This window comes from Capsicum annuum, unplaced genomic scaffold (genome assembly GCF_002878395.1).
Source record: "Capsicum annuum cultivar UCD-10X-F1 unplaced genomic scaffold, UCD10Xv1.1 ctg1183, whole genome shotgun sequence".
In the NCBI taxonomy this organism is placed as follows: domain Eukaryota; kingdom Viridiplantae; phylum Streptophyta; class Magnoliopsida; order Solanales; family Solanaceae; genus Capsicum; species Capsicum annuum.
Window position 1 is genome coordinate 2140804 of NW_025816940.1, and position 14538 is coordinate 2155341.

Genomic DNA, 14538 nt, shown 5'->3' on the forward strand with positions numbered 1-14538 from the left:
TTCCTACTTTACAAGAGTCTTGTAATTTGTTGATTGTTGAGACTCAACTATTTTAGTAGAGTTGGGATTAAATCTTATAGAGTATAGGTCGTGGTTTTTTACACCTCTTTTGAGTTGGGTATTTTTCACGTAAGTATCACTATGCAATTTACTTACTGTTTGGTAGGATAGGAACATGTTAGTTAACCTGTTCCACTTATAGGAAACTGCTAGGCTAAAGTAAGTAATTAGTAGGGGACGTACTCTAACATAAAGCAAAAAAAGTAGCAGCAAAAAACAGAGATGGAGTTAAATAAAGAAGAGATGCAGAAAAGTTTTTTATTTTCTGTTAAAAGTAGCCTAGTTTTTGATTATCAACTCCTAACATAAGTAATCTATATTACAACTGAAATTAGATCAAAATTTATCATAATAAAGTAGTACTTTTTACTAATGAAAATATAAAACCGTCTAACAGTTTTCTAACCAAAAATAGGAATCTCAATTTGACTAACAGTCGTATGTACAAACAAAAATGAAGAAAAAATGAAAAAAACAAGTCACTTGCATTATTTCTTAAATAAAATTTTAACACTCCTCCTTTCTTTAGGAAATACAAACTCCAATTCTCAGCTTGAAGCTCGAACTTGATTACTGGAAGTGGCTTAGTATATGGTTTGCTAGTTGGTTTTTAGACTTGCAGTAGATTAGAGTCACTTCTACGTTTTGTTGCACTTTTCTCAAGAAATAGAACTTGATGTTGAAATGCTTGATCTTCCTATGAAACACCGGATTGTTTAAAATTGCACTAGCTGCCTGGCTGTTGACTAGAATCTTAGTACTTTCTTTCTGTTCCATATCTAAATCACACATGATCTTTCTAAGCCGTAAGAGTTGGACGACTATGAGAAAATTCCTGAACTTAGACTAAAACAATGTCCAGAAGTACTTCTCATATCATCAGCGGATACAACCCAATCACTCTCCGAGAACCTAACAACTTGAAGGTTTGACACTTCTCAAACTTTACACCATAGTCAATAGTTCCTTTAATATATCTTAATATTCTTTTTGTTGCTTTTAAAATATATTTTACTTGGACAATGCATAAAATGAGATAAGAAATTTAAAACTAATAGAATAGCTAGCCTTGTCACGGTGCGATACATTAAGTATCCAATCAAGCTTCTATACTACCTTTCATTAACTTTATTGGCTCCATTTTTTTTATAGAGTTTCTATTTTTGATTCATTGGTGTGCTAATCGGCTTGTTGTCCTTCATTTGAAATTTCTTTAGAATTTCCTTTATGTATTTGTTTTGGCAAATGTACTCTTCACTTTTTCTTTGCCTGATCTTTATCCCAAGAAAATAGGTCATAAGACCAAGGTCTGTCATTTCAAAAACTTACATTATTTCTTCTTTAAACTAATCAACTAACCTTGTATTATTTCTGTTACCTGAAGATCATCAATGTAAAGAGACACAATAAGAATATCATTGTCATTATATTTTACATGAAGAGTGGATCCGATAAGCTTTTCCGAAACCTACGGTTAAGAAATGATCATCCATCCTGCTATACTAAGCTCTTGGTGCTTGTTTTAGGTCATAAAGAACTTTTCTTAGCAAATAAACCTTGTCTTTCATGAAACTTGATAGTTTCTCAACATATATTTTCTCCCCCAGTATGCCATTTAAGAAGGTTGACTTAACATCGAGTTGGAACACCTTTCAATCCATTTCTACTGCTATTGTGAGCAGTAATTTGATTATGCCTAATATTGCAATAGGAGATAAAGTTTTAGAGTAATCAACACTATAAATTTATGCATACCCTATAACTACAAGCCTGGCCTTATATTTGTTGATGAAACCGTCTGCATTTAACTTTGTTCTGAAGACCCATTTCACACCAATTACTTTTCTATATTTAGGTTTCCCGACTAATGCCCATCTTTTATTTTTCTCAATTATGTAGATCTCCTTCTCCATTTCTTTATTCTACTTTGTGTCTTGAAGAGCTTTTACAGGTCCAACAGTCTCATATATAGATGGCTATATTACATCTTTGACATATATCTGACAATACTTTTCACCCTTTGATTGGATGATCATCTTCTTGTTCTTGTTGTCATTGTTCAGGGTTGATGTTTAATTCTAGTGAGAGATTTCCTGATTTCTGAGAATTCCAGTCCCATTGTTCATTCTCACTAAAAGAAATATCTCTTGTAATTTTCATTTTTCTAGTTTGAGGATGATAGACTTTGTAAGATCTAGAAACTCCATTGTAGCCTACAAAGATGCTTGGAATTTCCTTCTTGTCAAGGTTGTCGCATTTAACATGAGGAACATGAAAAAAATACACACAACCAAACATTTTAAGAAAATTAGTGAAGTTTTAAGCCCGTACCAAGCTTCAAATGATGTTTCATGTTCCAAAGCATTCGTTGGAAGTTGATTTTAAACAAAAATTGTAGTATTTGGTGCCTCTGCTCAATGTGTTTAGGCAACTCCTTCTGATGTAACATACACTAGGCTATTTCTATTATTCATGTTTTCTTCTTTCACTAACACCATTTTGTTCTGGTATGTATGGTGTTGTAAGTTGATGCATAATACGGAGCTCCTCATAGAATGAATTAAATTCTGCAGAGGTATATTGGTTTTCACTATCGGACCTCAAAGCTTGAATCTTATGATTACTTTGATTTTTCTCCAATTTCCTGAATTTCCAAAATACACCAATAACTTCTAACTTGAATTTCAAAAAAAAAATCTAACATATTCTCATAAGATCATCAATGAAAAGAACATAATGGATGCTACCTTGTATTGATGGAGTTCTTTAAGGTCCTGCAACATCAGTGTGAATTATTTGTAGCTTTCGTAAGGTTCTCTAGGTTGATTTTGGGAAGGGATTTTTGTGTTTACCAAATTAACAGACATGACATTCAGTAGCATTACATTCCAAATCAGGTAGGTTTTCCACCATATTAATTTTTTGCATTTTGACAAGCCCTTAATAATGATAGTGCCTAAGTCTCCTATGCCATAATAATATTTTCTTTTGCTGAATACACCATCTGCTATTTTTCAAGTGAATTTACTGAGAAACTTTTGCCTCTTATTTTAATTTTAAACAAGTCTTGTCTGTAACACCCTAAACTTTTGGGCTAAAAAATTAATTGAACCGCTCTTCATATGTACTTATACCTGAATCTTGAAAATTTATTGTATTTAGGTATAAAGGTTGTGTCTTAAGCGTAAGGGTGTTGGATATGAATAAAGGGTATAAGAATCTCTAAATAAATTTGAGTTGAAAGGTCCTTTAATAAATAAGTTTTCATACAGGCTCATACAAGGATCAAACTCAAACATGCACTTCTCCTATAATACTTAGAGTTACGTGACTTATTAAATGTCAAATTAAAAACTTTTGAATTTTCTTTCCAACGCCACCAACAGTTCATAAATCCAAGTCTCGAGTAAAAAGTTACGTATGTTTTGCTAAGAACAGTTAGAACAGCCTATCAGACAAAAAATTTTTATTCAAATCTTTTCACATTCCAGGAGGGGTAATTTTGTCCTTTCATTTCCCCATAACCCCCAATACCTTTTAAAAACTCTTTCTTTATTAGTTTCAAATGTTTTTTAGCCCTTAAGACGTCTCTCCCTTTTTTAAACTCAAGTTTAAGAAATCCAAGAGGATTGACTCAAGAATCATGCTTAGTTCCCCTCCTTCACGATCACTAAGTTCCTCTGACGTTTTGTTGTATGTATGACTACTCCTTTCATGTTTATTTTGGGATTTGTTCTCCTTTAGTTTCATTTACTCTCATTCTAATTAGGTTGCAGAAATTTTCAAGTCCTTGTCAAAGAAGAGTTCTTTTAGCAAGTTGTTTGGGAAATTTTTGGGTAAACTCTCAACTTCATGAATATTCCAAATAGTTGAATAAGTTTCACTAACCCTTATGTATTGATGAAAGCCTCTCGAATCTGGAAAATTATGTTATTTGTGAGAACCTGAACCTTGTAGTTATTTTGTATAATGATTTGAATTATAGGAAGAACACTATTAAACTCTATTGAATTCCTAATGTATGAACTTGATAAATGATGAATTTTGTGATGATTTTTAAGATCTTAACCATGAACTACTCTTGTTATTTTCTTGCAACAAAATAATATTGTACTATCATAACATGAAACCCCCATTATTTTTATATCAACCATGAATCCTATAATATTTTCTTGAATTAACCCCAATTTGAAAATTTGATAAATGATGGCTTTTTCGTAATCCTTAATGAACTCCTTTTGTTTTCTCACAACTAAAAGTATAAATTCTTAGTTATTTTACTATAGCATGATAACATAAATTTCCGTACTTTTGATATGATATGATTCACCCTCAACAAGAATATTTTAAGTTACTCCATAATTTCTCTATATGTTACAAAAGCTAAACAATGAGCCATGACATAAAGTATGATGAAATTTACCTCTAATGACTCCCAAACATTTTATGGAATGATAAGAACTCATGATTTGTAAACCTAATATGGAAATTCTGAGGCATGAACCCTAAAGTGGCAAACTATGACTTTGGGCCTATAAAAAGGAGAAAATTATACACATGAGCCTAGAAAGGCTAAACCACGAGCATGAGCCTAAATGGATAACAATTTAAACATAAATAAATAAGATAATGTCATGAGCATCAGAGATATAGTTAGCTGATCATGACAGCATAGATTTAAACGACAAATGCCCGAAACTATATTTACTGACATAGGATAGAGATTATTCTGTAAGTCGGATAACTCTTTTTTTCATGAGTCCTAAAAAGGAGATAACCATGGATACTTGCAGCAGATTATGTCATGTCATGTCCTTTTCCTAGCAAATTAGAGGATAGATTAACTGACCAGGCCAAGATCAGACTCCATGCGCTCACATGTTGGTTTATGATGGTTCACTTCTTTCTCCCACAAAAATCAAAGGAATTAAATCTATCTTACTTGGTCAATTATAAATTGTTCATATTTTTGTTCCTTTTCAATTTTTTTTCACTTACATTTTAATTTTATTGTCATTTCTAATCTCTTGTTGTACTACCATCCTGAAATAATTTTGCATATCAATACATTCCACGTATTGATCGTTTTTGGCGTAACATCATTTTGTGATATAGGTTCTGGCTCTCAAGTCCACGGTAAGGTATCTCATTAGGATCTCTATCTTCTGCTTTTAGTGAGTTTCTTTTCTGCCAGGAGGTTGGACGAGATATGACGATTTTTTTATATTTTCTTCCCTTTTAGTATTGAAACTTATTAGAAGCCTCACACAAACTGGTGTAGTTGTCAAGCAAACATTGCAATTTTTAATCTTTATTTATCATAACTATTAGTACTATTGGACATTATGCTTTCCTAATAAACTTTGGTGAAATTTTATCCCTTGAGTAAATCTTAAATAAATTTTACAGTTTTTTGGTTTATTTATTTGTATTAAAAGTATGCTCATGAGATATGCTAGAATATTCACTCATACTAGCAAGAGCATTGAGTGCATGCCATATTCAGGGCCTCGACTCGAGGCCTGACAAACTTGGTATCAGAGAATAGAGGTTAAGTGTCCTATAGTATCTGTGTAATCGTGTTTAGTAGAGTCCTAATTATGGGTGTGATACACGCCATATTTATAATTTGGAGGCTGTAGAGCATTTAAGAAATGTTTCTATTCTTTCATATTCTTGATCATGCAATAAAGTTTCCTTAAGAATCTTATGTTAATATGTGTGTTGTTCCAATTCCTCTTACTATGCCTCACCTTTCAGGTGGTATACGCATTCAAGGTCAAATTCCTATGGATGTAGTTCTCTGAGATTGAGCCAACAACAAAGTTAAGAGACTACACGAGAGATTAAGTAGATACCATTAGTGCGTTTAAGCCCATTGATTCATAAGAATGGACACTTGTTCATTTTAATAACGCGTCTATGCCAAACTAAGATGTACTCTCAGATTTTCTTTACTTTTTTTCAAACCTTGTTATAAATGGCACCTTTAGCAAGAAGTTATACATTTCAGTGCTTGGATAGTATTATCACCTGAGAGATAGTGTGATTCTTGAGTTGTAAATCATAACTAGCAGAATGTATTCTAAAGCCAGAAATATGAATTCAGAAGTATAGGGGCCTAAAATTGGAGATAGTAAATTAATCAAAGTATATAGCTAGAGTCATGTATCTCTATTGAGTAATAGGGTGATAAGTTCATATATGTTGTCTAAGGTGTAATAAGTTTGGTATAAATCATGGTAGTAACTAAAGAAAGTATTGTTGGATAAGATGACATAGAAGTATACTCACTCTAGGGAAGAAGTTTATTAAGGTTTGTCATTATGTTGGTAGGAAGTGGTAGTAATATTATGAAGGAGAAGGTACTTGAAGGTTGCAATGAGATAGATGGTTTGATTTTAGTCGACTGTTTTGTTATGAGTTTTCAATGGACTACTGGCTCTTGATTTTCTTTATATGCTATAATTTAGATTAGTATAATTGGATAATGTTGACATCCATTTTTAGCACTAGACATTAAGATTGAATCTTAGATGACCACTACTATAAAGGAATGGTAGTATGATAGTGATAACACTAGTTTTAGGAAATATATATAGTAGGCTTTATTAATTGTTTGGAGAAGCTTAATTTTGATTTTTTAAGAGAAGTATTAATGTGTAAACATAATATATATATATGTGTGTGTGTGGAATAAGGGCGAGATAGTTAATTCATAGTTGAGTCCTTAGATAAAGAAAAACTCTAAGTATTATTAAAAAAAAGGCACCCAAGGTAGTATGTAGCTATATGAGATTCTAAGTTTTTATGTGTTATGTATACCTAGTTAGTACCCTTGAGTTGCAAAAGTGTGGAGAAGGTCAAGTATATATTATATGATGTTTTTGAGAGATGAGTGGAGAGGATTATAAATAGACGATGTGGAGCCACTTAGTGCAATTTTAATTTTCTTTGAATTGGGTGAATTTGAATATATAGTTGTGGTGTTTGTAAACTAAGAAGAGAAAGGTTGAATATAGATAAAGTGGTTATGTATAACAATGAGATAGTATGTTATAGAATAATGACTGCAGAAGCTAGAAAAAGTTAACAAAGTGTCTTAGGTGGAAGTCCTAGCAAAGGTTATGAACCTGTAGATATATTCTATCAGTTGGAGTAAGGTGATGATAGCTCAAATATGAGATTAGGTTTAAAAAATTTAAATATTGACTTTGACCTAAGAAGGATATGATAGGGTAAAGAACCAAATTGGGTCTTGAGATACAGGTAGTAAGGGATTCCAGAAAAGAGATATAATGAGTTCTATTTCGATCCGTTTTTATTCTACATATTCCATGTAATTCATCCAAGATGACACTCTACTCATGACTTATGCATTCATGCCATGTTTATGTCTAAGATCCAAAATTTATATGCAAATTGATGCCCATGATCAAACCCTTGAATATGAAATAATAGCTTTACACTGCGATCTTTATCTTTCTCTAAGGTTCTAGGAATACAAGTTATACATTACTATATTTCTAAGACATGAACCCATGCTTTACGTTATGTTTTGTCCTAAGAAATAATACTTTATGATATGTTTCTAGCTTGTTCTATGTCCACCCTTTGCCCAGAATGCCTCTCTATTCAGGTTTTATGTATTCGATACATACCTACTATACTTTATTTCCAGGTAACATCGTTATTAGCAAGGTCACGATAAGCATTAATAGTAATTAAGAAGTATCTCTTATATTCCTAGTGATCATATTCTTGACCTTCAGTGGTATTGCTTATGTCATGACAGTGGTATGATATTAACTGAGTAATGGTTGGATAAGAGTGAGTAGATATTTCTTGTTGTGATGTACCAGTTCATCTAAAAGCATAAGCATGAATGAAGTGAGAGATGATGATTAGTCATATGTAATAGTTATAAGAATTCATATGATGTGTCCCATGGTAGGAGTACATGAAATTACGGGTCATAGAGGTTCTAGGGCAGACAAAAAAGATTTTTATTTTTATATAGTATTAGCTGGGAAGAAATCATGATGTTTTTATAGCGATGAGCTTGGATATCACGTTGATACCTATGTGGATAAATACATTATGTAATTAGTGACTTCTTTATTAGAGTTCGAGTATAGTTGTCTTCATGATGAGAAAAGTATCCTTTAGTAAAACTTAAGATGCAAGAGAGACCTTGTTGAGTTTCAGAACTAACCTAGGAGTGGGTCAACATTCAAGACAAAGGTTTCTAAAGCAAAATACATTATGGGATCTTGAAATTTAGACTAGCATAATTATTTTAGGTATGGCACCTTGTACCTCTGAGTAGGCTTGGACATGGTAAGAGTATGCCATTAGAATCAGACTTTAGTACTTGAATGAGCCCATGTGAGAATTGTAATTTGGAATTAATGAAATGTAATATTCAGGGAGAAAAGGTAGCTTTGAAATGTTTTGCTAAGATCTAATGCTGCCAGTATTAGAGATGAAAATACCTTTATTCTATGTCTAATTCACCTTTATTTCATTTTATGCAACTTCAGATCGAATGTGACTTATGTCTAAGTCTTTGTCATGTCATCCAGGCTCTATAAACCCTATTCATATAACTAAGATACACCTATAGCTCATACCTAAGTTCATGTCTTACATTATTATGTTCATTTCCCATAAAACATATGTCTTATGACATATCTATGTTAAGTCTAATACTTTCCATGGCTCGTGCCTCTATGTTTTTTCTATGGATTTTTATGAAGCTTCATATGTTAGGAAAGCTCATTTCATTAAGAAATAGTTCAAGAGAGACTAGACTATGTTAGTATTCCCATGTAAGGTACTCCTTCTAACTCTGACCATCATTCGCGGATGAATAATCCCAATGGGGAGATATTGTAACACCCTGAACTTTTGTGCTAAAAAAACCAATTGGACCACTCTTCATATATACTTATACTTGAATCTAGAAAATTTATTGTATTTAGGTATAAAGGCCGTGTCTTAAGCGTAAGGGTGCTGGTATGAATAAAGGGTATAAGAATCTCTAAATAAATTTGAGTTAAAAGGTCCTTTAATAATTAAGTTTTCATATAGGCTCATATAAGGTTCAAACTCAAACATGCACTTCTCCTATAATACTTAGAGTTACGTGACTTGTTAACTATCAAATTAAAAACTTTTGAATTTTCTTTCCAACGCCATCAATAGTTCATAAATCCGAGTCTCGAGTGAAAAGTTACGTATGTTTTGCTAAGAACAGTTAGAACAGCCTACTAGACAAAAATTTTCTATTCTTTTCTTATCTTTTCACATTTCTGGAGGGTGATTTTGTTCTTTCCTTTTTCCATAACCCCCAATACCTTTTAAAAACTCTTTCTTCATCAGTTTCAAAAGTTTTTCAGACCGTTAACACCTCTCTCCTTTCTCTCATTCTCAAGCTTAAGAAATCCAAGAGGATTGGCTCAAGAATCAAGCTTAGTTCTCCTCCTTCATGGTCACTAAGTTCCCTTGACGTTTTGTATTATGTATGTCTACTCCTTTCATATTTCTTTTGCGATTTGTTCTTCTTTAGTTCCATTTACTCTCATTCTTATTTTGTTGTAGAAATTTCCATGTCCTTATCAAATAATAGAGTTCTTTTACCAAGTTGTTTGAGAAGTACTTGGATAAACTCTCAACTTCATGAATATTTCAAAAAGTTGACTGAATTTCACTAAATCTTATGTATTAATGAAAGTCTCTTGAATCTGGGAAATTATGAAACTCATGATATTTGTGAAAATCATGAACCTTGTGTTTATTTTGTATAATGATTTGAATTATAGCATGAACGATATTAAACTCTATTGAATTTCTAATGTATGAACTTGATAAATGATGAATTTTGTGATGATTTTTAAGATCTTAACCATGAACCGCTCTTGTTATTTTCTTACGACAAAAACTCCCATTATTTTTTATATCAACCATGAATCCTATAATATTTTCTTGAATTAATCCTAATTTGAATTTGATAATGATGAATTTTTCATAGTCCCTAATGAACTCCTTTTGTTTCCTCACAACTAAAAGGTGTAAATTCTTAATTATTTTTCTATAGCATAATAACATGAATTTCCATACTTTTGATATGATATGATTCACCCTCAACAAGAATAATTTATGTTACTCCATAATTTTCCTAAATGTTACAAAAGCCAGACATGGAGCCATGACATAAAGTATGATGCCATTTACCTCTAATGACGCCCCAAATAGTTTATGGAGTGATAAAGAACTTATGATTTGTGAACCAAATATGGAAATTCTGAGGCATGAGCCCTAAAGTGGCAAATCTATGACTTTGTGCCTAAAAAAATGGCCAAATTATATACATGATCCTAGAAAGGCTAGACCACGAGCAAGATCCTAATATGGATAACAATATGATAAACGCTCAAAACTATGTTTGTTGACATAGAATAGAGATTATTCCGCAAGTCGGAAGACTCTTTTTTTTCATGTGTCCCAAAAATTGGCTAACCATGGATACTTGCTAGCAAATTATATCGTGTCATGTACGTTGCCCGACAAGGTAGAGGATAGCTTAATTGATCGAACTGAGATCAGACTCCATGTACTCACACTCACATAGTGGTTTATGGCGGTTCACTACTTTCTCCCATAAATAATCAAAGGAATTAAATCTATCTTACTTGGTCAATTATAAATTGTTCATATTCTTGTTTTATTCAAGTTTTTTACACTTACATTTAAATTTTATTATCATTTCTAATCTCTTGTTTTACTACCCTCCTGAAATAATTTTGCATATCAATACATTCTATGTATTGACCGTCTTTGATGCTACATAATTTCATAATATAGGTGGCTCTCAAGTCTGCGGTCAGGCATCTAACTAGGATCTCTATCTTTTACTTTTGGTGATCCTCTTTCCTATCAAGGAGGTTGGACGAGATGTGATGACTTCTTTATATTTCCTTCCCTTTTAGTATTGGTACTTAATAGAGGCCTCACAGACTGGTGTAGTTGTCAAGCAAACTCTGTAATTTTCAATCTTTATTTATCATAACTATTAGTACTATTGGATATTATGCGGTGCTAATAAACTTTGGTGAAGTTTTATCCCTTGAGGAAATCTTAAATAAATTTTATATTTTTTTCTTCTTTATTCATTGTATTAAAAGTATGCTCATGAGGTATGCCAGAATGATCGCTTATACTAGCAATAGTATCGAGTACGTGCCACGTCTAGGGCCTCAGCTCAGGGTGTGACATGTCCAGAGGATTCCTTGATTAAATAGTGTTCATCTTCAAAATACAATTTAAAACTTTTTTCTAATAATTGACCAAAGCTTAACAAGTTCTTGTACGGTTCTCATTCTTTTTGCTAGAATATGATCGCCATGACCTATTCTAACTTTCGTAATTTTAGTAGGCCTCAAATTTTTAAAAAACTCTTTATCGCATGTCATATGATTTGTGCATCCGCTATTGATCAACCAAGACTCTCTTGAAACACTATTTGTAAAATATTATGTGGTAAATAGTTGATCCTTTTCCTATTCATTAACAACTCGAGCATCTGCATCTTGCCGCAGATTTTTGTTCTTACAAATGATTGCTTCATACTGAAACTGATTGCACTTAGTGCACTTAGCATCAGGACTTTTCCAACACTTAAAAGGTGTGTGTTCGAGCTTCCAGCAATGCTTACAAGGAGGGTGGTTTCCTTTGAAGCTGCTTGTTTTGTTCTGTTGTTGTGTGTTGCACCTTCTCCATCTATTGGTTGGTACTTCTTCTTCTCCTCCTCCTTTTCCTTCTTCTTTTTCTTTTTCTTCTTCTTCTTCTTCTTCTTCTCCTTCTTGTTCTTCTTCTCCTTCTTCTTCTCCTTCTTCTCCTCCTTCTTCTCCTCCTTCTTCTCCTCCTTTTCCTTCTTCTTCTTCTTCTTTTTTTTGATACTTGGCTGGTAAGGAACCTTTAACAACTCCTTTTTGTCTCATAACATGCCACTGCTCTTGTGCTTGAAAATCACTTAAGTGCTTTGCTAGTGTAATTTTTTGGCAATTCCTTAGCATTTTCTAAGGGTGTAATGGTAGCCTCAAATCTTTCAGGTACCATTACTAGAATTTTCTCAATGATCCTTGAATCGTTAAAAGTGAAACCCGACAATCTAATGTAATTTGCTATATTAAGAAGTCCGTCAGAGTACTCCTCTATGGTTTCAATTTATTTTCCTTCATCATTTGAAACTCAAACTCACGTACCATATTCAACACTTGCATCCCTCAAATCATTTTATCTCCTTCATACTCAATTTTGAGATAATTACCTCTTTCCACTGAGTTCAGAGACATGGTACGAGTGAAGACATTGGATGAAACTGTTGTAAATAAGCATGCCTTTGCCTTTGATTTCATGGTTTTCTCTCCTTGTGAGTTTTAATTTGTTCCATCATGGGATTGTTTGGCAAGGGATCTATTTTGTATTCATCTTCGACAACCTCCTAGAGATCCAAAGCTTCCAGATATATCTACATTCTAACTGCCCAGATTTGATAACTTTCTCCATCGAAAGTTGGTGGTGCCATTGAAGAAAAACTTGCTTCTCCGTTCATGGTGTCCACTTAATATGATTGATTCACACACTACAGGTCCCTCAAGATTAGTGCTTCGATACGAATTGTGTTTTTAATACCGTTAAGGGAAATAAGCAGCAAGCAAAGCCAAAAACTAGCAGCTGAAAACAGAGATGGAGTTAAAAGAAGAAGAGACAGAAATTTTTTTTTATTTTCTAGTTAAAAGCAGCTTACTTTTGGATTATAAACTCCAAACTTTAATAGTCGCTATTACAACTGAAGGTAGGTCAAAACTTACCATAATAAAGCAGTCCTATTTGCTAATGAAAAATAAAAACCTAACAGTTTTCTAAACAAAAAGTGTAATCCCAATTGACTAGGAGTTGTATGTTAAAAAAAATGAAGAAAAAAAATAAAAAACAAGCCACGTGCATTATTCCTTAAAGCAACTTTTAACAATATGAAACCCATGTCATTCCATTTAAGCTCATTTCAGTCCAATATTATAGTATTCATGTGTTTCTGTCACAGTGCTTTCCTTTATTTTTCCTTGTGAGAGCTGCAGTTTAACTTAATCGACGTGTCGATTTTCACATGAAGTGTGTATCTTGTTGACAGGTATGCAGCTGACTATGGCATGTTCCACTTCTGTATAGCAGACACTGAGCATGATTGGAAGAGGGATCTGAACAATACAAGTTCATCGAGGAATGCTTTGCATTAGACAATAGACATAAACAATTTTGGTTAATTTTTTCTGCTCATCGTGTCCTTGGTTACTCTTCAAATGACTACTATGCTAAGGAAGGATCATTTGAAGAGCCCATCGGAAGAGAGCACTTGCAAAAGCTCTGGCAAAAGTATAAGGTTGATATGGCATTCTTCGGGCACGTCCATAACTACGAAAGAGTTTGCTCAATTTACCAGGTACGCTTTGTATTCCTAAACAAGTTAAATTTTTAAGCACTGACCATGTAAAAAATAATTATAGAGTCTTGTCACTTGTAAAGTAAAATTATAGGTAGCAATAGAACTATAATTTAATTTGTCGCAATATTGGAAATGATATTGTTATTTCACTTATATGTTTATTGTTTGTCAAAATGCTTTATGGGCAAAATCAATGTGAGAACAAGGAGAAATCACACTACTCTAGCGTAGTGAACGGAACAATTCATGTCGTCGTTGGTGGAGGAGTAAGCCATTTGAACACATTCACCACCATTAACACCACATGGAGCCTGTTCAAAGATCGTGACTTTGGATTTGTCAAACTTACAGCATTTAACCAATCTTCCCTTCTCTTTGAGTACAAGAAGAGCAAAGATGGTAAAGTGTATAATTCTTTTACAATCTCAAGAGACTATAAGGATATCTTAGCTTGTGTCCATGATGGTTGTGAACCAACTACTTTGGCTAATTAAACTCAATGTGTCTAGAAGTGTTTGTAGCAAGGTAGAGTCTACCTTCAAGTTTCTAATTTTCCTCTCTTTGTTTCCATGGGAGGTGTCATTGCCTCCTATTAAGTGGATGTACTGCCTGTTTTTCTTTATTTCACAATAAAGAAGAGGTCTATATGAAGAGAACTAATGGATTTATACTGTCCAAATATGAAGAAATTTGCAAGTTGGGCAACTGTTTTAGATTTAATTTAACAAACTTGCAAACTTTATTTTCGTTCAATCTTTTGACTATTTCATATTCAATTTAACTGAAATATATAATCTTTATTGACTTTTTCATATTCAATTTAACTTAAATATATAATAAAATACCAGAAAGAAGATTAAAAATTCAATTAATAGGAATTTCTTATTGGGGAACTAAACAACTGTAAAGGAGATCTGGGTAAGAATGAATAAAGAAATCGATGTCAAATAATTGATATGTAGTCCAGCAAA

General features: G+C 32.8%; 1 pseudogene; it reads left to right on the forward strand.

The window, feature by feature from the left end:
- The window catches only part of LOC124890077, a 56526-nt pseudogene extending 42346 nt beyond the window's left edge, over positions 1-14180 (forward strand).
- Positions 14181-14538: the final 358 nt, after the last annotated feature.